This window comes from Mus caroli, unplaced genomic scaffold, assembly GCF_978045245.1.
Source record: "Mus caroli unplaced genomic scaffold, Mus_caroli_1 scaffold_10, whole genome shotgun sequence".
Taxonomy (NCBI): Eukaryota; Metazoa; Chordata; class Mammalia; order Rodentia; family Muridae; genus Mus; species Mus caroli.
The window spans coordinates 50,183,193-50,207,624 of NW_028227265.1; the positions used below are offsets into that span (position 1 = coordinate 50,183,193).

The 24,432-nt window shown below is 44.9% G+C and overlaps 1 non-coding gene and 2 pseudogenes across 1 annotated transcript; 2 read left to right on the forward strand and 1 right to left on the reverse strand.

Annotated features, from left to right (window-relative positions):
* The first annotated feature begins 10,627 nt into the window (after nucleotides 1–10,627).
* On the forward strand, nucleotides 10,628–14,729 carry LOC110300861 (cytosolic purine 5'-nucleotidase pseudogene; annotated as a pseudogene).
* A 155-nt stretch (nucleotides 14,730–14,884) lies between these two features.
* Nucleotides 14,885–19,057, forward strand: LOC110300860 (small ribosomal subunit protein uS13 pseudogene; annotated as a pseudogene).
* On the reverse strand, nucleotides 15,851–15,987 carry LOC115031802 (small nucleolar RNA SNORA48). Its single transcript, XR_003837464.1, has one exon. It is a non-coding gene; the product is annotated as a small nucleolar RNA SNORA48 (small nucleolar RNA).
* Nucleotides 19,058–24,432: the final 5,375 nt, after the last annotated feature.

Sequence of the window (24,432 nt, forward strand, 5' to 3'; positions counted from 1 at the left end):
CAAGTTCTTTATGTACAGATAACACCACAGTATCAAAGGACAGGAAAGTCCAGTGACAGATAAGTCTAGAATTCTACTGAGTTCCTTCCTTCCTCCTTTTTTTTTCATTGCTCCTTCCATCCCTCTTTCTTTCGAGACAGGGTCTCCTTATATAACCCAGGCTGGCTGACTCCCTCTGTATTCCAGGGTAGTCTTGAGTTCCTGCCTCTGCTTCCTAAGTGTGGTAATTCCTTTTGAGAAGGAATTCCCACATCTGATACTCCAGTGAAGTCTAAATCCAAATTCTTTCCACTTCATCCAGCGGACTTTAACCATTCTCTTCTTACTTCAGTCAGACAATGTTAAGGTATTTGTCTGATACTCATATACACAAAATGAATACTTAGTTCCTCTGTATGATCACAATAGTCACTATTAGTTCTCAGACCTGTTACTTATCTATTGCCATAAGCATGGTCTGAAACACTGGGGCCTTTACTGTCTCCCAGGCTGTGTGAGTAGAAATGCCAGGATTTCAGGAGTGGCTCTTTGGGTTGTCCCCGCTCAAGCTCCCTCATTCCCCTATAGGCAGGCTGTTGCTAGGGTCTGCAGGTATCTAGCACAGATGGAAGATCTACTTCCAAAATGACACTGGTATGGTTCTTGGCAGGAGCCTTGATATCTCTCACTTCAGAAGCCTGTTTATTGGCACTTTGCTTGCATGCCACCCAAAGATATCTAAGAATTTGTGGCCAGATAATAACAGCTTCCTGCCTTGAGCATCTTCTCCCTTTCCTATTCCCCTTCCACAGGCTAGTGGCTCCCAGTCTCCTCTTTCGACTTGTCTCTCAAAGGGAGACATGCAGCAGGAGAAGGAATATTTTTACCCGGCCCCTTTGCCATGACATCAGGAACTGCTATAGCCCTCTCGAAACCCTGAGTCACATGCTTCATTGAAGAGAATATTTCCAACCTCGACATTTTATCCCCTCCCCCTCTTTTGGCTTGTCCATGTGAGTGTACATGTGTTACATATGTGTGAGCACATATGTGTGCTGGTGTCTGTTGAAGTCCAAGACTGACACTGCCTTGATTGATCTCCACTTTATTTACTGAGGCAAAATAATCTTTTACCGAGCCTTGACTTTAGCTAGTATAGCTAGCCAGCCCCAGAAATTCTCTGTCTTATCCAGAGCCCTGGGATTGCAGTGCTGTCCTGCCCAGGGCTTTTCTGTGGGTCCTAGAAATCCAAACTCATAGTTGGTTTACAATCTACTGAGCCATCTCCCTAGACCCTAAATTTCTCATTACATGAGATAATGTTTGTTGTTTATTGTCGATGCCATTTTGAGTTGTGTTTTCTGCTGCTCTCAGTGGAAGGTCACACAGCTCCAGAGCTTGTGTGGGATTCAGTATCTGCTCTGAGTTTAGAGTTAGTGTTTTCCACGTCTTTTCAGGTCAAAGCAGAATGGCATTGCTCATTCAGAACAGCCCAGCTTTATAAGAACATCCCAGTATGAAACAGAGGAGGGGAGCTTTCCCCCTCCTTGTTCATTGAGAAAAAAGCATTTGCTCTCACCCCAAAATTTTTTCCAGTTATTTCCATTATTTTCTGTCATATCAACAATTCTGAATTTGGGATGAAGGGAAGGAAGAAGAGGGAGGTCAGAGGCTGGCCCATTTCTAATCATCTGCTTACTCTATAACCTAGCTTCTAAGCTGATTGCTCCTCCCAGCCTCCCGAACCAGCTAAATCTTCCTCCCTTTTAAGAGTTTCAAGTCACATCTTGTTCAAGAAATTGGAGTGCACAGCAGTTCACTTCACTTTGATCTATAATTCCTCTGGAGTCAGAATAACACATTTGCTAACCACCTGGAGACATCAGTGGATTATAAATTCCATATTGCTTTTCTCTTATTTCTTGTCTTCCCTGGTACATTCTAAACTCTTCCAGGGTCCGAGGCTCCAGATGGTGACTACCTTCTCCTGATGAATGTTTACAATTAGATGCTGAGACATTGACTAGAAACAAATGGAAATGTGCAAATAGAAAGGGGGACTAGGAAGCCTAGAAATGTATTGGACTCCTGATGTGCTCTTAGAATTTATAAAGTAATGGTCTGGGTATGGTGGGATATCTGAGCTTTAGCATGAGTAAGGAAGCCATGCTTCTCCACCATATCTCCATCCCAGTTATCAGAAGGGGAAGGCAATGAGGTAGATGCTGACTTACTGTGCTTTCAGACTTGGCTCTGTATAACGCTTGGCTTTCCATAGCGTTTCCTCAGACTATTTCCTAATGCCATTAGTCATGGCCTGGTTCACCCCAATGTTTTCATCCTACAAGCAGTGATTCTAACCACTGTCCCTCAGGGTTTAAAGTAACAGTAAGGGCCATGGAACAACCATCATTGTCAAGATGTTTCTCTGTAGGTTCCAAGTGAGCCTGATAAATGGTCACAGTAGAATATTGGGTCCTTTTGTTGTCCTTGTCGTGTGCCATCTATTCTGGAGGCCCTGCTAAATGCTGCACTGTTCCCTGAGCACCATGCATACCTTCAGGGTGTGTCTAGAATTGTAAACTCCATGTTGACAGCCATCTCCTTCTGGAGGACCCAGAAGGGACAAAGTTTCAATAGAACTATGCCTGGGATATCTGAAGTCTCCTTTCTCGAATGATTCCTTCATGGCCTAGAAAACACTCAGGCACACAGAATGAGGGGAGATGCTTGAGACCTACTCATCGAGATCAGAATTTCTAGTCTTACATTTTAAATAGGTTATGTGTGTGAGTGTTTTGTATGAGTTTATGTCTATGCACCACATGAATCCAGGAACAGTGGAGGCCAGGAGAAGGTGCTTAGGTTCCCTGGGACTGGAGTTGCATATGGTGTGAGCTGCTGCATGGAATTGAACCCAAGTCCTCTGGAAAAATAGCCAGGGGCCTCAGCTTCTCAACCATCTCCCTAACCCCAGTACTTCTATTCTATTCTTTATATGCAATGAAAATGTGGATTGAAAGTTACTCTGCTAAAAATGTAAGATTTTTTTTCTCGACATCCTTTAGAAGTGACACAGCTTAAAAAAAATCTGGGTCTTCCATTTTTCTAATATATATATATTTGGTCTTTTGTCTCATTGCATACTTTTCTCCTGGACTCTTCTAAAAAGGACCCGGTCCACCCCCATTCTTTTCTTGTTGGCTTTATTAGCAGTGTCACTCCAGACTGATGACCCTAACTTGAACAGATGCCAGAACAATAACAGGCTCCATTTTTTAACCTTTATTTAATTAAGTTAGTTAGTTTATGTGTTTACTTATTTATCTAGTATATGAGAGAGAGAGAGAGAGAGTGTGTGTGTGTGTGTGTGTGCATTTATGATGGAGCATATGGATGCCAGAGGTCAATGCCAGATCCCTTCCCCACTGCTTTCTACCTTCCTGCGTGGGTACGATCTCTCATTGGACCTGGAGCTTCCACTGGCTAAAATGGCTGCTGACCTGTTTAACCCTGGTCAGATCCTCAGGTCTCTGCTTCCCAGCCCCGGGATTGCATGCTGCCACACCCGGCTTTTTGCACAGATGGTGAGGATCTTAACCCTGCAGCTCCTGACTATGCAGTAGGCACTCTGTCTCCCGAGCCACCTTCTCAGCCCCACTATGCTTCAGTTTTTATTTCCAAGTGGGATGATTGGTTTTTTGATGCTTCTTCAGAACGTTGCATTAGGACACTGCTTTCATTGTTTTTCTTCATGAACCCTCAGTTCCTCCCAAAGAACTTCTGTGCATCTCTGCCTCTGGGCTTCACCGATCCCCATACCCAGCTCTCTGTAAGACTAGTTCTGACTTAGCTCACAATGGAGACCGGTGTGAATGCTGGTTTAATGTTAGTTTACCCAATGCCCAGACAGAAATGAGATACCAATGCCTCAGCTGCACTACCCAAGCTTTTCTGTATCACCACCCAAGTCCCCCGAGTCTGGTAAAATGAAACCAAACCAAACCAAACCCTGAAGGTCTTCTAACTTTGTCTTGAGGAGCTCAATATACAATTAATTACGTATAACCAGACTCTAAAACAGAACTCAGAAACGACATATTACCTATTAGTAATGATATCTAGATCTCATTGTGTTTGCGATCACAGATCCTCTGTCCTACCTCAGACAACGGAAACAGACTCTTGGACAAAGTACTGCTCAGGAATCTTTATTCCTGATACTCTGCCTCAGACATTCACACATGCATATCACTGGGAGCCAAACGCACAGACTGACGCTGAGGGACAGGGGGTCACTTCTGATTTAAGTACGTGCCTCAGGTCTTATTTTAGAAGTCTCAGAAACAACAGAGGCAATAAAGACAAGGGTGACAGGGGACATGTTTGTTTCTTCTACAGAATTCAGAAGCGAACACAGTTTGATTCCTACCCAGACAAATCGACAGCCTCGCACTGGAGCCTTGTTACCTCATTTAGTTCTGTCTAGCCTTCAACAAAATACACAGTCTTATGATGAAGGAGGTTTGTTGAAGTTGCCTTTCCATGTTTGGCCTTAGGCATAAAAAACTAGGATATAAGAAATTCGTGGCACAGGTACATTTCTTCACTCGTGAATTTATTTATGATTATATTTCCTTTCTGTTGTCAGAGACTCCATTTCTTATTATCAAAGGTCACAGATTTACTAAATACTAGGTGACTTTTTTTTTTTTCACTTTTTGAGGTAGGTGTCATGGTGTAGCCCAGGCTGAACTTGAACTCAAGATCTTCCCACTACAGCCTGCTGGGATTACAGGCAAGCATCACCATGCCCTGCTCTGCTTGGGTTTCTTCTCCGTGACTAAAAAGTCTTCATCGTATCCCTTTCAAACATCCTGCTTTGTTATCCTCTCTGCAATGCAGAATCCTGAAGGAGGAGGTACAGATCCTTCTTAGAGGCCTTGAGTACTTCCAACTGACCCATGACTTGCAGCTTTGAAGCATTTCTCAGAGCAGCACATTTATTAAATGAAGAACAGCTGAAGAGGGCTTATCTCATTACAGAGACCAGGACTGACATTCCTGGTGGCTCGTGGGTAGAGGTGGGTATTAGTTCATCCATCAATCATAGAATTCATTTTGAAAGTTTTTTGTTGCAGGCAGATGGCTCAGTTGGGACAGTGCCTGCTGAATACTCACAAGAGTGTGAGTTCGCATTCCCAGCACACATGTGAAGAACCAGGTGTGGCTGCAGCAGGGTGACCCCAATGCTGCAAGGTAGAAATAGCATCCTGGGCTCTTCTGGTCAGCCTGGCTTATCAATGAGCTTCTGGGTCATTGAGAGACCTTGCCTCACAGGGAAGGTGGAAAGCTGTCACAGAATAGATCCAATGTCAACTTCCGGACTCTGCACGCTTATGCATACATGTGTATATGCCCCACCATGTGCCACACACATATTTTAATGTTAGTTACATTTCTTTGGATGTTAAAGCTATGTTGTGTGTCTCCAGGTATACCTTACAACTAATTAACACTGAGTAAAAGCTGAAGAAATGAGTCGTTTTCTGAATTCTGATACTATGGAGAGGTGAGAGTGTGGTCTTTGGGTACTGTACAAACACTTCTGCTGCTGTCTGTTTTGTCCTCATCTGGTCCTATGTCCTGTAGCAGATGCTAAAGCTATGATTCCTCATGTCAGTGACACTGATGACAGATTCAGGACATAATGCCTTCTAGCTGGGGAGGGAACTGTACAATGAAAAAAAATCTGAGAAACAAGAGTAACTCAAGACCAAACTGAACCATTCCTGGATGAGACATCGGCTAGGAGTGAAGGGCTCAAGGAGAGAAGTGTTTGTCATCAACAAGATTGCAGCTCAGAATGTAGAATGACAATGGAGGCATAGGCACAGCATGGCTACGTCTTCTTGGTACTTCAAACTGTACTTCAGAGTAAGTCAGGATGCCACAGAGCCACCATGAGGCAGGTCCAGTCATGTCCCCAGGCATGTGCTGACAGGAAAGAAAGCTCTCGTTTTATCCCCAAAAGCCTTACCCTGACATGAGCTTATCTGAGGTTCTACTATATCTTATGCAGATCACCTTTAAGTCTATTGGACTAATGATCCATAGAAATAGAATTCACTTCAGAAAAGCAGTAGAGCATTTAGTCAGTGCTGAGGGTGGTGTTATTTGATGTCTAGGCACCTTTCATCTAGTAGTCACAGATGTCATATGAGGAGTGTGCCAGAATTTCCCATACTTACTAATGGAAGACTGATGCAGGACTTCATTATCTTGCTTGTCAGGAGATGAGAGCTGAGTCTCTAACCCAGAACTCACACACACCAGACACCATGCTGCTGTCAAACTACAAGGATTATGTCTTGATTTAGGAAACATTCAGAGAGAAGGGAGAGGAAGGGAGAACTCACAAGACTGAGTTATCAAAGCAATGCCAGTTTGCCAAGGGGAGGCAGAGGAGGCCAGACAGGAGTCTCAGATAGTGGTAGTAAGGTCCTGACTGCTTGGGAGTGCACTGGGCCAGCATGGGGCGTGTGTGCACGGAGTCCAGGTCTCAGGCTCAGTCTGACCCTGGCTGGAAGTGGCAGGGTGTGACCTCAGCACCTGAGTTGGATGTCATGGCATGACCACTTTGTGACTCGAAGTATTTTCCTCCAAGTCTTGGGGTGAGGAGCTTCATCTGTTGTTTAAGAGAATTTTAGTAAACACTTCCATTATTTTTCCATGAATGTTATAATAGCAACAAGAGTTTCAAATCTTATAGTGCGAGTTGAGGATGCTAGAGAACATGACTGCCCCCTGAGACAGACATATGTAGCTTTTACATGAAGCTGTGCTAACCCCACTGTGTGAGGGGGAAGGACTGTGGGCCCCCCATCCACTCTGGAACAGATTCATTTCCAAAGGAAGCTCTACAGAGCTTCATGGGTTCTCTAACAAGCATTTGAGTTAGGGGTTGTGTGGCCAGCTTCCAGAAAGTTCCCTAAGAGGAATTTCCTATGTTCTTGTTAACAACGACAAAATCAATGAGAATCGAGTTCAGTCTGGTGGGGTGGGGGAGTGGTAGGCTGTGTTTAAAGAAGCCCAACATGGTAGTTCTTTAATCCCAGAACTTTGCGAAATAGTGGAAGGCAGATCTCTGTGAGTTTGTAGCCTTCCTGATCTACATAGAAAGTTCCAGACCAGTTAGAGCTATGTGGTGAGACTCAGTCTTAAAAACAAACAAACGAATGAATGAATGAATAAATTAGTAAAATGGAGAGGCAGCCTTCAGTACAAAAAGAAAGTATGTGGCCAAAGAAACCAAAGGAGGCGCTAGCTTATAAGAAGGAGATCCCACCCAGATTCCCTGCCTATGCAGTCTGGGTAGCAAAATGAAACTCTCTGGGGCTGTTTATCTTGGCAACTGAAACAGGAACATTCCCAGGCATGTGCTTCCTGCTTCTTCAAGGAACACAGAATACATGGCACCCCCACTCCGAGTCAGCAGACATTTCCCAGGGTGCTTTCTGAACTTAGTCCTAATTGATCATTGGAGATTCTTCTAGGATATTAAGCTTTTCTTTGTTAAAAGTGTTTTAAACATTTTTATTTATTTGTTTACTTGTTTGTTTTGAGATAGGGCTTTTCTGTGTAGCCCTGGCTGTCCTGGAACTCACTCTGTAGACCAGGCTGTCCTCAAACTCAGAGATCTGCCTGCCTCTGCCTCCTAAATTACAGGATTAAAGGAGTGTGCTACCAGCTCCTGGCTTTAAAGGTTTTTTGAAGTCTTGTTTTAGTTTCCTGTATTTTATTTTTATTTTGGGGGGAATGAGTGTCTTGCCTGTATGTATGTATGTGCACCATGCGCATGCCTAGTGTCCACAGAGGTCATCTTTGCGCTGCTCTGTGGGTGCTGGGAGTCTAACACGGGTTCTCTACATGAGCACCAGCACTTTTAACCACTAAGCATCACCTTTCCATACATTAAGCTTTTTTATCATATATCATCCATCCATCCATCCATCCATCCATTTAGTGTGTGGAGCAGTGTGTGTGTGCCAGGGTACACAGGGGTCAGAAGACAAATTGTGAGAGTAGTAAACTCTCTCCTTCCTTCCACCATGTGGGTTCTGGGATCAAGTTCAAGTCATGGGTCTTGACAGCAAGCACCCTTACCCACCGAGCCATCTCACTGACCCAGGCTTTTCTTAAAGTTTAAAATCTGTTGGCAGTCAGCACTGATGACTGATTAGTTATTTACCATCAACGAGTCAGCATGGTTAGTTGTCCTGGTGGTCCAGGCTTGTACTGAAGTCCTTGTGTCCAGTCAGAATCTAGTTGAGCAACTGGGGCTGATTGCTAAGAAGGAAACCCAGATGCCCATTAGATCTGATTCTGGGTTAAAGTGGTTCAGTTTCTGCCTGGGTTAACAACTGCTCTACTCAGTGAAAATTTATCCGTAGATGAAGAGTAAACCTTTTAGTACTGTCATCGAGTGACAGACTCAGGGGCTTATAATCCCACGGCTTGAGAACTGGAGGCTCTCCAAGCCAGAAACATCACTCAAGTATCTCAGGTTGGAGGCTTACTGTTCTTGGCTTTAATTACCAGTGACCTGGCATTTGGCAACTACTGTGGTGCTTCACCTTGCTTCCGCAGCAATCAGTGTCAGCCAAGTATACAGCTTGAAAGTATTGAGTACTGGGTCCTCATCTTCTAACAATAGCTAGTGCCATAGCTCTTAGTGTTAAGGCTCTTTTGGATCTTTGGTATTGAGATCTCAGCTTTTGGGTTTGGCAGCTGTCCAGAACTCCTCTAGCCCCAAGTCCCTGCTTTGGTGGCTTCTATATGTTCATCATCCTTCACTGGCTCTGCTGCCTCTACTTCCACTGTCTCTGACTCCAGCTACTCTCTGTCACAAAGAAGTCTGTTTGCTGCACTGCCGCTTCCGACAGAGGTCCCACCATCACCTCCCAGGTTTTGCTGCTACTATGTCCACTGCCGACACTTTTCTGTCTCCTCTTTTCTGTTACCAAATCACCCTGCTGTACTTACAATAAAAATCAAGGCAAAACCAGGAAAAGACAGCCAGTTCTTGGGCCTGATATTGTTATCCCAGGGGATAGCACAAGAAAGTATCTCTCAGATGATTCAAAGGATGAAATGACAGCCACATGAGGAACATCTGTATCATAGTTGGTTCCCCCAAGGTTCATGGACAATCAAGGAAAAGAGGCAGAAAGACTGTAAGAGCCAGACAGAGGTCATGGAGGACTTGACAAAAACACTGTCTTCTGGACAGATCAGGATCTCAGCACTCATGAGCTCACAGCTGATGTGGGTGCCTATACAAGACCTGCCCAAGCCCAAGTCAGCCAATATTCATGATGGTGGGTGGAGGGGATCACAAGCCTTCACCCCAGCTGAGGCACTTCTGTGAGTCGGTGGCTTCTGGTAGCAGGAGAGTCAGTTTTCCTTAAGGGTGTGGCCCCTGGTAGGTCAGCTATGCTCCAGAGAATGGCCCCATGTCCATGAGTATTTGGGCAGCACAAACTGGAATCAGTGGGCTAGAACGAAAGAGAGAGAGAGAGAGAGAGAGAGAGAGAGAGAGAGAGAGAGAGAGAGAGAGAGAGAGAGAGAGAGAGAGAGAGAGAAAGATAGCACACAGTTGGGAGAGGGTGGGTCTGGGAGGGGTTAGGGGATGCGTGCAGTGTGACTACAAATGAAATCCATTGTCTGCACATATGAATTTCACAAAAGTTTAGGGAAAGTATTATATAAATACGTTCTAAAAGTGAGCAGTTTAGTTACATAGACAGGAACAGGTGTGGCAAACATATTTATATCAATCATAGCACAGCCCTTTATGCAAAGATGGAACTGTGTCTGCGCTAATCACAGCGCTCACACCAATCACAGGCTTTCTTCTGGCCTATGGGGAAGGGCTCCCCTCTGGCTTGAGTAAGAGTAGTTGTAGGAGGAGTGAGGTCATTTAAAGTTCACTGGAGCTTGACTTATAAATTGTTCTACTCTCCCAAGGCTGCCAGGCTGTCTGGAGTGGTTAGTCATGGCTGGAACACGACTTCTGAGGCTGCCAGGGTGTTCTCAGAGTGCTTGTAAAATAACCAAAACAGCCCTGGTGCCATGAGGGTATTCCAGCCAGTTGATAGTAATGGCACTGCCTGACTGACAGGCCCCAGCATGGGGCTGCCGGGTACAAGGGAAGGGCCCATCAAACAGCAAGCACTTGACAATTCCAATCATTCACAGAGAGCAATGAGGAAAATGTAACTCAGTATTGGTATTTCTAGCAGTATTGAACAGTCCTTGACAGCAGTTAACAATGCTTGAATAGTCCTTCACTTCTTGCCACAAGAAGAGGGGAGTCCTTCTGATCTTCCTCAGTTGGAGTGAGTCCTGAGTCACAAGATGTTGAATTAACATGATTCTAGTGGAGGACTCTTATTTAAAATTTTATTAAGGTCAGGGGTGGTGGCGCATGCCTTCAATCCCAGCGCTTGGAGACCAGCAAATAGATCTCTGTGAGTTCCTGGACAGCCTGGTCTACATAGTGAGGGCTATGTAGAGAATCCCTGTCTCAAAGAAACACATCTGGCTGTGCTGCTGTGCAGTGGAGCCGAATTCATCATACAAAGAAATGACATCCTCCTGGGGTGATCGCTTACGGAATGCAGTGGATGTGCCCGATAATGTGAAAAAGCTTATCACCAGGTTCACCAGGTGAACCAAAGTTCACCATGGAAACACTAAAGTGTATGGATTTTGGTATAGATTGTACCCTTGAGGTATACAAGACTCTGGAATATGAATCTCTTGTCTTTGAGCTTACTGTGGAGAGGTTAGTTTCCATTGGCTCTCTCAGGAGCTGCCCAGGTTTGCATGTGATTGCATATTCTTTACCAGAGGGCTTGTCTTTGACACATTCTATGGAAATCTTTTGAAAGTTGATGCCTATGGAGACCTCTTGTTTTGTGCACATGGATTTAACTTCATAAGAGGACCAGAAACTATAGAGCAATATCCAAATGAGTTTATCCTAGGAGACGTCACAGAACAGTTTTACACTCTGAACACACTCTTCAGTCTTCCAGAGACCTACCTGGTGACCTGCCTAGTAGATGTTTTTATTGACTAATTGTCCCAGATATACCCCAGGATTTAAAGATGGGGACCTCTTCGTATCCTCCTGGAGTATGCTCCAGGGTATGAGACACACAGTGCACTGGGTCCCTTACAAAGGATCCCTTTAGGAAAAGACAAATGGAAATCTCGAGAAGTATATAGTCAAAGATGGGGAGTGGCCATTGCTTCTGAGTCAGAGGAAGGAAGTACAGGAAGTGTTTCTTGCCACTAACAGTGGCCATAAATACACAGATAAAATCATGACTTACCTGTTTGAGTTCCCGCATGCCCCAAGCCTGGGAGCTCCCGCCAACCACAGCGGTCTTACTTTGGTCTGATTTTGGATGCACAGAAATCTTTTCTTTTCGGAGAAGGCACAGTACTCTATCAGGTGGATACTAAAATTGGGAAACTGAAAACGGGTGCCTGCACAGGCTCCCTGCTGCATGGCATCACCTGCTCAGCAGATTCCTCTGATAGCCTGTAACCCTTTGGGAGCCCAGGGCAAAGGCATTTTGTATACTGGCGGTCACATTTTCCTTCCTTCCTTCCTTCCTTCCTTCCTTCCTTCCTTCCTTCCTTCCTTCCTTCCTTCCTTCCTTTCTTCCTTCCTTTCTTTCTTTTTCTTTTTTTTTTTTTGAGACATTTTGAAGGCACTAAGTTTATATGACCAAAATCTGTGCTGGAATGTGCGTTGAGACACTTAAACAATCCTTGGCAGTCAGGAATGGTGGCATTAATGGGGTCACATGATAGCTGGGTGGGAACTAGTTCTATGGTATTAGAGCCTTCTTATGGAGTTGATTCTAGCATCCTCTGGGGAGAGGCGATATAACCTCAAGCTTCCAGAAAATTATTTCCCAGAAGATTTACAGGGACAATGAAATGAATAAGAGACACTGATCTCCAAAGAAAGGGTCGCACTAGGAAGAATGGATAGACATTTGGGGAGTGTCACAGGTTTGTAAACAGCCCCAGCTATTTGAGTAAATTCAGAGCTCTGGGACAGGCACATTGAACGAGTATCAGGGTTCAAGACAGAATCATTTCTGTGTCAGTCAGAGCTCTGACAAGTTCATGCTCAATTTAGTATCTAATTCTACTTGGTTGATTTTATGCAGGGGAAACTGTCCTCCAAATGTCCCTAGAGTACCCCTAGATCCATTTGTAGGGGAAGAGTACAGTAGTCTTAGCAAGGTTTAATTTTAGCCAGTGCTCGGATTTAAGACAGTTCTTTATTTTGTTGAAACCTGAGGACAGCCAGGCTTATTGGTTCTCTCTGAGTTCAGTCCTGCTCCTCCAGGGCAGGCTGGAGTCAGCCATATTCTCATCAGTGTTCTGAGTCCTGACTTCCCCTTGGCTGTGTGCTCAGGTAACACACACAGGGCAGCCAAGCTTCTCGGGCATAGGGTGTGTGTGTGTGTGTGTGTGTGTGTGTGTGTGTGTGCATGCATATGTGTGTGACTGTGTGTGAGTGTGTGTGCATGCATGTGTGTGTGAGTGTGTGTGTGAGTATATGTGAGTGTGTGTGTGCATGCATGTGTGTGAGTGTGTGTGTGCATGCATGTGTGTGTGAGTGTGTGTGTGAGTATATGTGAGTGTGTGTGTGCATGCATGTGTGTGAGTGTGTGTGTGCATGCATGTGTGTGTGAGTGTGTGTGTGTACATGCATGTGTGTGTGTGTGAATGTGTTTGTGTGTTTAAATGCAAAATAAACACGTGGAGAATGAGTTTCCTCCTCTGAAGCACTTGGAGATAGAGCATTTACAACTTCACCTTTCTGCAGATTATGAAATATTTATAGAGCCACCATGAGACATGTGGATGAAGGAGCCCGAGACTAAACATGCAATCCATTAGCATTTCCCACGTTCCTAATATACATAACCCGAAGCTAATTTACAGGATATGGTCAGCAATCTTGAGTGTGAAGCGAGGCTTTATGATGTGAAATTCCCTTATGAATCATTTCAGCACCCAGAACGCTCTGGATTTTGGAGCATTGCCTTTTTGTTCTTTCTTTCTTTTTGGGTTTGCAAGACAGGGTTTCTCCAAGTAACTCTGGCTGTCCTGGAACTTTCTCTGTAGACCAGGCTGACCTTAAACTTAGAGATCTGCCTGCCTCTGCCTCCTGAATACCGGGATTAAAGGTGTATGCCACCACCCAGTGGAGCATTAAGGGTCTTTAAAAAAAAACTTTTGATTTTTTTTTTGTGAGTTTCACATCACGTACCCCAGTCCTACTTAACTCCCTGTCCCTTTATATCTGCCCTTTGTCCTTGCAACCTCCCCCCAAAACACACACACACACACACACACCCCACTACCACCACCACCACCACCATAACAACAACAACAACAATAAACCAAAGCACAGGAAACATCTTTTAGTGGAAACTGTAGTGTGCTGTGCAGTGTTTTCTACTGTATACCCCTCTATTCACACATCTTTATTTGCAAATGTTCATTGCAATGAGTCATTGGTCTGGTTCATGTCTCTCTGGCTTCTGTGACACCATCAATATTGGATCCTCACCCTAGCTCCTCCCAGTTATCCTGTTGTTGTCCTGTGTCATGGAGATCCTGCAGCTTTGGAACAGCAGAACTGGCCCTTTCACATGTCCCAACCATTCACAGATGATAAAGGTTTGGGAGAGGGGTGGGCAACTAACTCAGAGCCTTGGATCTGGGCCTGGGTGGTATCTGAGTGCTAAGGCCTGGGTAAGTGCTGCCTGTCTAGACAGCCATTATGAAATGATATTACTGTTACTAGGAAACTTTCTCATGCAAGTTGATTGCATATTATGTTCTGGTCTATGTGTTGATGTTCTTGGAAACCAATCACAATAGAGATCTGTTAGAACTGCTTTGTACAGTTAGCTGCAATAAGCTTGGATCTGAACCACCTGCCCAGCCGCACTTCCTGCATCTATGCATGAGCTTTTTTGGTCTTTGCCTTTATAAGCTGCCCCTGGGATGGACCCCAACATAAGAGAGACACCTGTACCAATATAAGAAGCTATTTGGAATAAGACTTCAATTTTGAGTAGGGGTCAAATAAAGTTTTAAGTTCCTAAGACCTCCTTGGGAATTGACATCCTACTTGGCAGAAAGAGACATGTACATGGGTAACTGAGACCCCAGTTGGCAAATTGGGACATAAAGGTTAGACAGGGCAAGTCACCCCACCACAGTGGAATACCCCAACTAATGAGAACAGGGTAAGTGAACCACAAAGACATATTCCTAAGGATGTTCCCTATCCCTAAATCCTGATTGGTGAAATAACTTGGCACAGATATTTGTGTATTTCAAGTTTAAAAGCTATGTAGGATCCTGGTTCAGGGTTGAAGTCAGCTCCCTAGTCTGGTTTGTGGCCCTGATCAATCAGTCATGGGTGAATTCTCAATAAACTATCCCTGTCTGACTAAGATGGTTGTACTCCTTAGGAGAGGCGCAGGGCTGGTTCTCCTGAGTGCTACAGCCAGCAAGGGACAGGGACAGCTCACCAGTTCCCAGGGCCCCAGTGCCAGTTCTTCCAACTACAGCAGGTGGTGAAGGGCAGGAGGCGGCGGGGATGGCCTCACCCCACAGCCACACCACCTCACAGCAGATGAGTAGCAGGGACAGCTCTCCCTCCTCTGTTCTCGGGGTTGGCTTACCTACTCCCCCTTAATCAGGGTCAGCTCTACTGTGTCAGCCAGGCAAAGTGCAGGGCCCACTCTCTGGAGTGCTGTGGCTGGCGAGGGACAGGAATAGTTCTCCCGCTCTGATGACCCCAGAGCCAGCTCTCCCAACTGCTGCAAATGGCGAGGGACAAGGGCAGGGGGGCATCACACCCACCCTCACACCACCTCATGGCAGATGGCAGGTGAGTTGCTTGAGCTCTCGTCCTCAGAGCTGGCTCACCTGTGCCCCTCTCCCGAGGGTCAGCTCTGCTGTGCTGAACAGGCAAGGCGAGGATCTGCTCTCCTGGGAGGTGCAGCTGGTGAGGAGCAGAGCTAGCTCTCCTGAACCCATGACCCAGTAGACAGCTTTACTGACTGCTGGAGGTGGCAAGGGGCAGTATGGGGTATCACCTCTGAACACAGTGCCACCCCCTTCCCAGCAGTCAAGTGTCAGGGTCAGCTGTTCCACACTCACACCCTTGGGGCTGGCTCACCCACACCCTGCCACTAGGAATAGTCACATTGTGCTGCCTGGGTGAGGCACAGGGCCATCTCTCCAGAGCACTGCAGCCTGTGAGGAGAAGGGCCAGTTCTGCACATTCCCTGGACATCCATGGGATTCCCGGCTACCTCCCCAACCAGCAACATCCTCATGTTCTCTAGTGGTAATATGCACCATACATGTCGACACTAACCCCTGCCACTGCATAGGCATGGACTGAGACATGGCCCTCAGGTGACAGGACTGGCCACTCACAGCAGACTGCTCCTCTCCACCCTCCAGTCTCCAGTTCCATCTCCATAATGATCAAGCTGCTCCATTTCTCTTTCTCTCTCATCTGACCGGCACACATACACACTGTGGTGTCTCTCCTACTGCAAGCTGGACACACAGCTGGTGGGCCCTGGGTGATACTTCCCTTCCATGCTGGTGGCAGCATGCAGGTATCTATGGGCCACCTATGCTGTGTGCTGAAGAGCAGGGCTGTGGGTGGCATGCAGGTCCATAGGTCTCTGTCTTCCTCCTTCTGCCCTGGGCTGCATGGATTTGATTTGGTTTAATTTGATTTGATTGAGTCCTAGGCATAAGACAGTTTTGGCCATCAAGGCAGGCATCAAGCTAGGATGAACAGAGGACTGCTATGTCCCTGACTGATACAAGAACACCACCACCAACAAGATATCTCTTTGCCCATTGCTGGTGGTGAGGAGATATTGTTTGTTTGTTTGTTTGTTTGTTTGTTTGGAATTACATGTATTTATTTTGGGAAAGGTCACCTGTATGTCAGAGTGCACATGTGAAAGTCAGAGGACAACTTGTTGAAGTCTCTTCTCTCCTTCTATGTGGGCCCCAGGGATCACACTCTGGCCATCAGGCAAGTGCCCTTCCCACTGTGCTGTTTCCTGCCCCCATTTTGCTGGTTAGATTTTGGCATAGTGCTCAATTTGTGGCTTACATGGAAAGATGAATCCTCTTCCTCTGGTGCCCTAGGACCACAATACAAGTCACACGTCATAATCTAGCCCCAGAACTCTTTGTTAAGTGTCTAACTTGGGACAAGCAGCTGAGGTGACTATTTAACATATCAAAGCAGATCTGACCTTCAGGTTCTCCCGTTGTCCCTAAGTGTCCCTACCTATTTCAGAATATGGCTGCCTTACCCCTCTCTCTATCCTGAACTTTCCAGGCTGACGGCTTGGCTGCCCTTCCCCCAAAAGCTCTTTCCAATATAATCCCGACATTTTGGTTACCTCCTGTCTCTGTGCCCCCCTCTCTCTTCTTCTGACTGCCATACTTGGTTCCTCTCTGTCCCCCTGCCCCATTCCCCAGATGTGCCTGCCCCTGGCTAAGCTCTCCCACATATCTACAATAACCCTGCCTCCCACCATACCTAGGAGCCATGTCCTTTCCTTTCCTTTTTTACCTCTTCTTTCTGTTCACTTGACTTGTCTGTGTTGTGTGGTCTGAAGGCCACCCTTGGAACTCAGGACATTACTCCTACTCCATTTCCTCTTCCTCCCTGACTGACACTGATTGCTGAAGGGACAAATGGGAACCATCTGGGCAATGCTTCTTTGTGTCTATGGGGACAAGAAACAGAAGGACCTCAGTAGAACAAATGTATAGTTTGAAGCTTGGATGCGATGACAGGCCCTTGGCTTCCTGGCTCCTCCAAGGACCAGCATCTGTGTGATGGTGCACAACTCAAGGGAGTTGAAGAGAAAGGCTGGTCTTCAAGCCTTCAAGTGATGAAGATCCCTCCACTTATTCTACTGCTCCAATTGCAGTGTTTGAAATGTGTCTAAGGAAAGGTGGAATTTTTAATATTACCTTGAAATTACTACTTTTCTTCTTTTTCTTCTTTATCATTGTCTGCAGCTTCTGCTTCTGCCTCTCTTCCTCCTTTTGTTTTTGAGAACTAGCTAGCCTTAAAGTCCCCTGTATAGATGAGGGTGACCTTGAATTTCTCATCGAGGAGTACACCACCAAATTTGACTACTCCGCTCTATAGAAGCAAAGCACTGTCTCTTTCACGATGAGTCACAAAGGCACGTAAGCTCTGGCATTTCCAACAGCAGACGTTTGACACAGAACACTTTTCTGAAGCAGAGTTTAAAATGTGCCGGAAACACATTGATCCCCCAGCCAGGCAATGCAAGGTTTTTGGGATGGTGTTGTCTAGGTTAGAAGCAGAGGAGGAAGGGAAGGAGAGAGAGTCAAAGGGCGGCAGGTCTGAGGCTATAAATACATATTACAGTGCTGAGGCAGCCACAGCATCCCAGGTAGAGGGCAGACCTCAGATCATTCGCAGATTCTGCTTAGACATGCCTCTTTCCTCTTTTCCCTCATCGCAGCCAGCAATTAGACTCTTTTCCACCCATTTCCAGCCAGAAAAGCTTAAGAAATACCACCGGCTCTTGATTTTACCAGTTTAGTACTAACAGGAAATAAAGATAAAAGAATGCTTTACCCCCAGAGTTCCAGATCTCCAGAATAGGATCAAGAAATGGGGGTGTGGTGGATTCTTTCTCGGTTGCTAGGGAACATTGGGGTGACGTAAATGCCACAACAAGGGTCGTCAAGCAGATGGAACAGATCATTAACTGACCTCCTGAGTAGTCAGTCAGTTGAGGACCTGCAGTGCTATGCATAGCTTTGTTAAGTGTGGGAAGGAGAGATTTCCCAAGAAGTCCAAGCTAGAGTTTTTTATTAGAGGCAGATTGCTGTATTAGAGAGGCTACTGAGAGGATTTGGCATAAGGTTATCCATTCTTGCTCAAGAAATGAATATACATGCTTGAATGCACTTTATTAGGAAAGTCTAAATTACTCAAATGATGATATTCTTGATGCCTGATGTGGGTAGGTAATTTATACACAAAAAATACGAATTAATAAATGACATAAAATGAATCAACTTCACTCCTATTTATTGAGTACTTGTCATGTTCAGGCCAAAGGGAAAACACAAACTGCTGTTTGGATCAAAGACCTGCCAGGAGCTGGTTATGTAAGATTACAATGGAGCTGATTAACTCTGGTCACCCGATGACGTCACTGTAGTCACAGTGTCCTGGCAGAGCATCGTCCACTGTTGTAGTGATGCTGCCGAGGACAAGACCGCTGTGATGGCAGCTGTGAGCATGTAGAGATTGATACAGGTAACAGGCTGTGCTGTATTTCCTTGCTATAGTACGTTAACGGTAGTGCAGTTAATCCTCTCTTAACTCCCTGTGTGCTTCTTGCTACCACCCCAATGTTGTGGATTCTTGAATGAAATACACGCACACTCTTCCACAAGAGGCCTACACACCGCCGTGGTTGCCGCCACCTTGTCATTAGGTCCCTGAGAAGTTCCAGCACATTTTGCAAGTACTCAACACCAACATCGGTGGGTAGCAGAAAATAGCCTTCTCCATCACTGCCATTAAGGGCGTGGGGTGGAGATATGCTCATGTGGTATTGGGGAAAGCAGACATTGACCTCACCAAGAGGGCTGGAGAACTCATGGAGGATGAAGTGGAGTGTGTGATCCCCATCACGCAGAACCCATGACAGTACAAGAACCCAGACTGGTTCTTGAACAAACAGAAGGATGGGAGGATGAGAAGTACAGCCAGGTTCTGGCCAACAGTCTAGACAACAAGCTGTGTGAAGACCTGGAGCGGCTGAAGAAAATTTGAGCCTATAGCTGTGCCACTTTGGGACCTTCGTGTCCATGGTCAGCATACCAAGACGGCAGGGGCTGTACTGTGGGTGTATCCAAGAAGAAATGAGTCTCTGGGGCCTTGCTGTTAATAAATAGTTTATATGCCTAGAAAGAAAGAAAGAAAGAGAGAGAGAGAGAGAGAGAGAGAGAGAAAGAAAGAAAGAAAGAAAGAAAGAAAGAAAGAAAGAAAGAAAGAAAGAAAGAAAGAGAGAAAGAAAGCAAGCCTTATTTTTAATATACCCTAAGCAGCTCAATGGCTGGGCCACTCCCAAACTTCCATGCTGCTAACACCTCCCCTCTAATACTCCTGAATTATTACTTACTAAAATCTATATTTTCTCTCAGACCCAGTTGGGGAGGGCCCTTGGGGCTACTTTTCCCTGGTCCTTATATGATTGTTCCTCTGTCTTCTGCAGCTCCCCTGCCTGATCCTTCTGATTTCCCAGCATGGCAATTCTAACTCTTTCTTATTCCCTGGGTTCTGTTGCCTGGGAAATGTAAAGACCCTCCTCTGTCTTCCTGCCCAACCATTGGCTGCCGGCAACTTTGTTTACCAATTATAGCCAACTTGGGGCAGAGACCCTCGCATCTTACATGTAGATGTGCTATTTTGGAACCCAATAAACATACTATAGGCAATAAACCAAATCCACAACATTAGTATACTTTAAAAATAAATTTGTTTTTATGTATTGAGTGTTTGCCTGAATGTATATATATGATATCACATGCATGCAGTGCCCATGTATGCCAGAAGAGGGCATAAGATCCCCCTAGAACTGGCAAGGTGGTTGTGTGTCATCACGTAGGTATATCTCTGTAACCCTACAACATACTTTTTTATCATTCGGAAAAGAGATGTGGAATAACAATGACAGCTCCTACAAAGAGCTTTTCACCTGCAAAGGAAAAAAAAAATCGGCACAAACTAGTTGGTTCTCATTGCAGTGCTTTGAAGCAGAAAGCAAATGTAACGCTGTCTCTGTTTTATAACTAAAGGACCCTTGGGAGATGGTGCAGACTTCCCTGGCTGGAGTTGGTCCAGCTCTATCTTCTGATTTCCCCATCACTTGGGCGTTATTGCTAATGTTGTTTGACATTCACAGTCTAACAACACTGGGGAACTCTGAAGTCTGGGGGGATGTACTGCACTCAGGGCAAATAGGAAATCGGACTAAGTGTGTATGGATGAATGAGACAGACCTTGGTCAGAGTCCCAGCACTGCTGCCTGCCCTATGACCCCAACTGCAGGTTCAGTTTCCTTGGCAAATAAGTGGTGAGTTTGTGCCTCTTCCTCACTATTAAAAAGCTCTTTGCTTCTGCTTCAGCCACTTCCTAAAGTTTCCTGGGACCTAGCTTCTCCTGGCTTTGCTCACCCCAGAGCCCTTTGCTGCACAGCTCAGAGCCAAGGCCCAGGTAGGAGGGTTTCTGCCCCATCTCCTCATCCAGGCAGAACTCTAAATCAAATGCAGCTCTTCCTAACCCCAGCTGTTTCTAACACTGCCTCTGTTCTCGGTGTTGGAGAGCAGAGGATTAGCAGCACTCTTCAGGAAGAAGAAGAAGAAGAAGAAGAAGAAGAAGCAAGAGAGAATTTAGGAGCATTTTAAATTTTGTTTTGTTTTGCAAGGTGGGGAGGGGAGGGACTTCTGAGTTAGCTGAAGGATTTCATGAGCTTGGAAATCAATCTGACATCTTTATTTGTCTATATGTTTGCTTAGTTCTGTTTTTTATTTAGCAAATAAGTTTTGAACATGTTGTGACAAGTCCCAGGGAGACAATGAATGAGATGGAATTGTCTTTCAAGATGCTCACAGCCTAGAGAAAGAAAAATAACTACAAACGTAAAAACTGGCTTTTACATGCTAGGAAGAGTTCATGCACGTGAGGCATACAGAGGAGAGGCTAACTGGAAGTGGGAAGGAGAGATCAGTGGGTGCCGGGTTGAAAGGGCCTTGAAAGCTAAATTTGTTAGCAGCAGAAAGGTGTATAAATTAGAGAGACCAATGACCAAAGACTCTGGACTGTGAAGATTACAAAAGTCTCCACTGTGTCTCAGCCTGACCTTTGGCCAGGTCAGATGAGACCTATGCCTACTTGACTAGAAGTCACAGCATCATGACATACAGTGTTCTCATGTTCAGCTAACCTCTGGCTCAGGCTTGTGTGTTTCCTCTAACTCACAGCACCATGTGCAGTTTTCCTGACAACGATGTCAGTGTTTCCATTTCTGGGTCTGCTTTAGTAACTAATGATCATTGGCTGTATGATTGAGTGCAGGCCATTTTCTAGAATACTCTGATTTGGTGGAATAATTTGCTGATATTTTTGGTGGTTTGTCTTTACTCTCCTTAGAGGTAAATTGGCATTTTACTGAGGAAAAAGAGGCTGTGAAAACATTTGGGGACCTCTATATGCTTACAGAAGTGTCCAGTGGCAGTTAGTGTATTACTGACTGGATGGCGAGATGCCGTGATAATTGGTAAGGCATGCTTCTGGACATTTCTATGTGGAAGACTGGTGTGTAGCTCAGTGAGATGGGTTGGTCAGAAGCACCCTGAATGTGCACGGCATCAGGCACTAAGATGGGCTTATGAGCTTATTAGAAACAAAAAGATGTAGAGGAGAGGGGAAAGCTGTGCACACATAAGCTTTCCCCTAGAGTGGATACAGTTTTGGCTGCCCTGGTCACGATCATGGCTGTCAGTTTCTAGCCTGTGAACACTGACCCACACCAGCAGCTCTTCAGGGCTTTAAAATTTAATAGATGTCATTGTAAAAGCACTGCTTCAGGTTAAGAGGAAAGATGGGCAGAGAATTCAGCACATTCAGAATCGCCACTGACACACGTGAACCTTTATTAATATCTTGTCTTAGTTTGGTACATTAGCCACCATTCGTGATCCACTAAGAATATGGTCTTTTTAAAAAAGATTTATTTTTATTTTATAGGTAAGAATGTTTTTCCTGTCTGTGAACCACGTGAGTGCCTGGTGGCCACAGAGGCTAATGGTGGCCACAGATCCCACTGAACCAGAGTTACAGATGGCTATGACCCAAAATATTGGTATTGGGAGTCGAATCTGGGTTCCCTGGGAAAGCAGCCAGTGTTCTTAACTAAGCCATCTTTCCAGCCCTGGGTGATGCGTTCTGAGAAGCCCAGCTCGAGAGGGTATTGTGATTTCCCTCATTTCTGACCTCGTTCTGGTTCTGCTCTGGCATACCGTCATCTTTTACTTCCTTGTCACACCTCTCTAAGCTTCTCCTGGCTGTGAGTTTCTCAGCCTGCCTCTTTACCCCTTGACCTTGACAGCTTTGAACGGTGTTAGTCAGATTTGTTTTAGGACATTGCTTTGTGGGAAGTGGTCTAATGCTTTTCTCCTCGTTAGAATTTTGAAAGGAAGAGCATAAGGCAAATGCCTTAAAAAAAAGTCTAGTTCTTTTATTTCTTTATATACATCTGTTAAATGTGGATTCATTGGGAACATCTGTGGGGATTCTGAACACGGTGTGCTCTCTAAACCTAAAATTATTCTTTAAAAGTGACACCTGTTACTTTAAAACATAGTTGCCGCTGCATTAGTGGTCCTTTGCTGCACATCCTTTGTCCTTTCTGTGTGAATGGATTTAGCTGACACTGTAACAGCAGAAGTGCCAGCACCAGTGCCTTTCCCTCATGGCCATGGGGGAAGGATGCACCCGTTGACCACAGCTTAAATATCTTGGGGCTAGAGGATGGGAAAGGATACAGGAAGTCTAATATTCTAGAACACCAAAGTTTGTAACAAAATTATAGCTAATAAATTTTAGAAATTCATTAAAAAAAAAAACCCAACCACGTTTGAGGCCTGAGTAGACAGCAAAGTAAGCAACTTTCGTTGTCGACATGAGGACTTGCTTGTCATTTGATGTCGGGGACCTATGGTTTCAAACCTTTCATTCCTTCTCTGTGACGTCAAGGCCAGAGACTAGGTGCAGCAGCTGCAGTTTACCATAACCAGGATAGATAGATACCTCAGCACAGTGTCTTTCTCCCTCACACTCGCAGTTAGTCTTTCTTATGAGGTAATATGTATTTTGTCCTGGAAGCATCCACCCAGAATTTCTTAGTTTTCTTTTTAGATTGTAAAAAGAAGTAAAAATAAATTTGACTGTTAAATATAAAGGCAATTTTTTTTGTTTGTTTGTTTTTGAGGAATTGTGTCTTACATATTCTCTGTGTGTGTGTGAGTGTATGTGCATGCACACATACACACACACTAAGAAAATAAAATGTCCAATTAATAAATACAGACTAATTATGGTGATTGCAGATTGTAGGATTTTCATTGGTATTTTTACTTTTTTCATAATGTACATGTATAAACCAGTGCTTGAACAAATCTTAGCAACATTTAGCAACTTCTTAGAAAGAAGAAGTAGAAAGAGTGAGTGTGGAAAAGGTGGGAGTCATTTTCTTGAGTCTCTTAGAACCCGGGGAAAGGCGACATCAGAGGTAGAGGAAGAGGGCAGTTTCTATGAAATCAAAGGATAAAAAGATAATTATAGAGATTTTTTTTTAAAGTAAAACGTAGCTGGGGCTTCCCACCAGATGTTGGCATGGCCTCCATCATTTCCGAAGAAGTCAGTTGAAATCATTTCCAGTGGGCATTCTTTTATAAAGACTACAGCACATGGGATCCAGGTTCAGAAGCAATTAAATGTTTGATGTGAGTGCTGACTGTCCTGTCGGAGAGGGAACTTCATTATTGCCAACAAAGTTAGCCGTAGACCATAAAGTCTGAGTAGTGAAGACACAAGTCCAGGGGCACATGAAAGACAAAGTGACAAACAGAAACAAGAGTAGCAATAACAGTGACCAGGGAAGTAACCAGCATGACCTACACGCCAAGCAGCAGACAAGAGCTCCTTGTATCTTTCTTGATCTGGTGCTCTGTTGAGGCTACTGTTTCCTTTATAGCTGTTGTATGTTTGGTTTTTTGAGACAAGGTCACACTATGTGGCTCTGGTGGGTCTTGGGATGCTATGTTGACCAAGCTGGCATTGAATGAACAATAATCCTCCTGACTGTGCAATAAGATTGTAGGTATTTGCTACCACACCTGACTTTGCTTGATTTTTTTTTTTTTTTAACAATCGTCTTCTAGAATGTCGCAGAAACTGTCAGGGGTCACACAGCTATGGAATAGCAGGGGTGGAGTCCAGTGCAACTTTTGTGACAAAGCTCGATGAATCTCTCTCAATGACTGACTTTTTCCAACGGAGACATACCTTTCCACAGTTCAGCCCCTTCCTGAGGTCTTTGTTTGCGTAGGCAATATTCAAAGAACACACTGCTGTGCCCTCCAAGTGTTCTCTGCAGATGAAAAGTGAGTTTCCTCTATCTTATTTCTTGCATCTTAGGTTACTTTCATTTTTGCAAACTCAATTTCTTCCTAAATCAT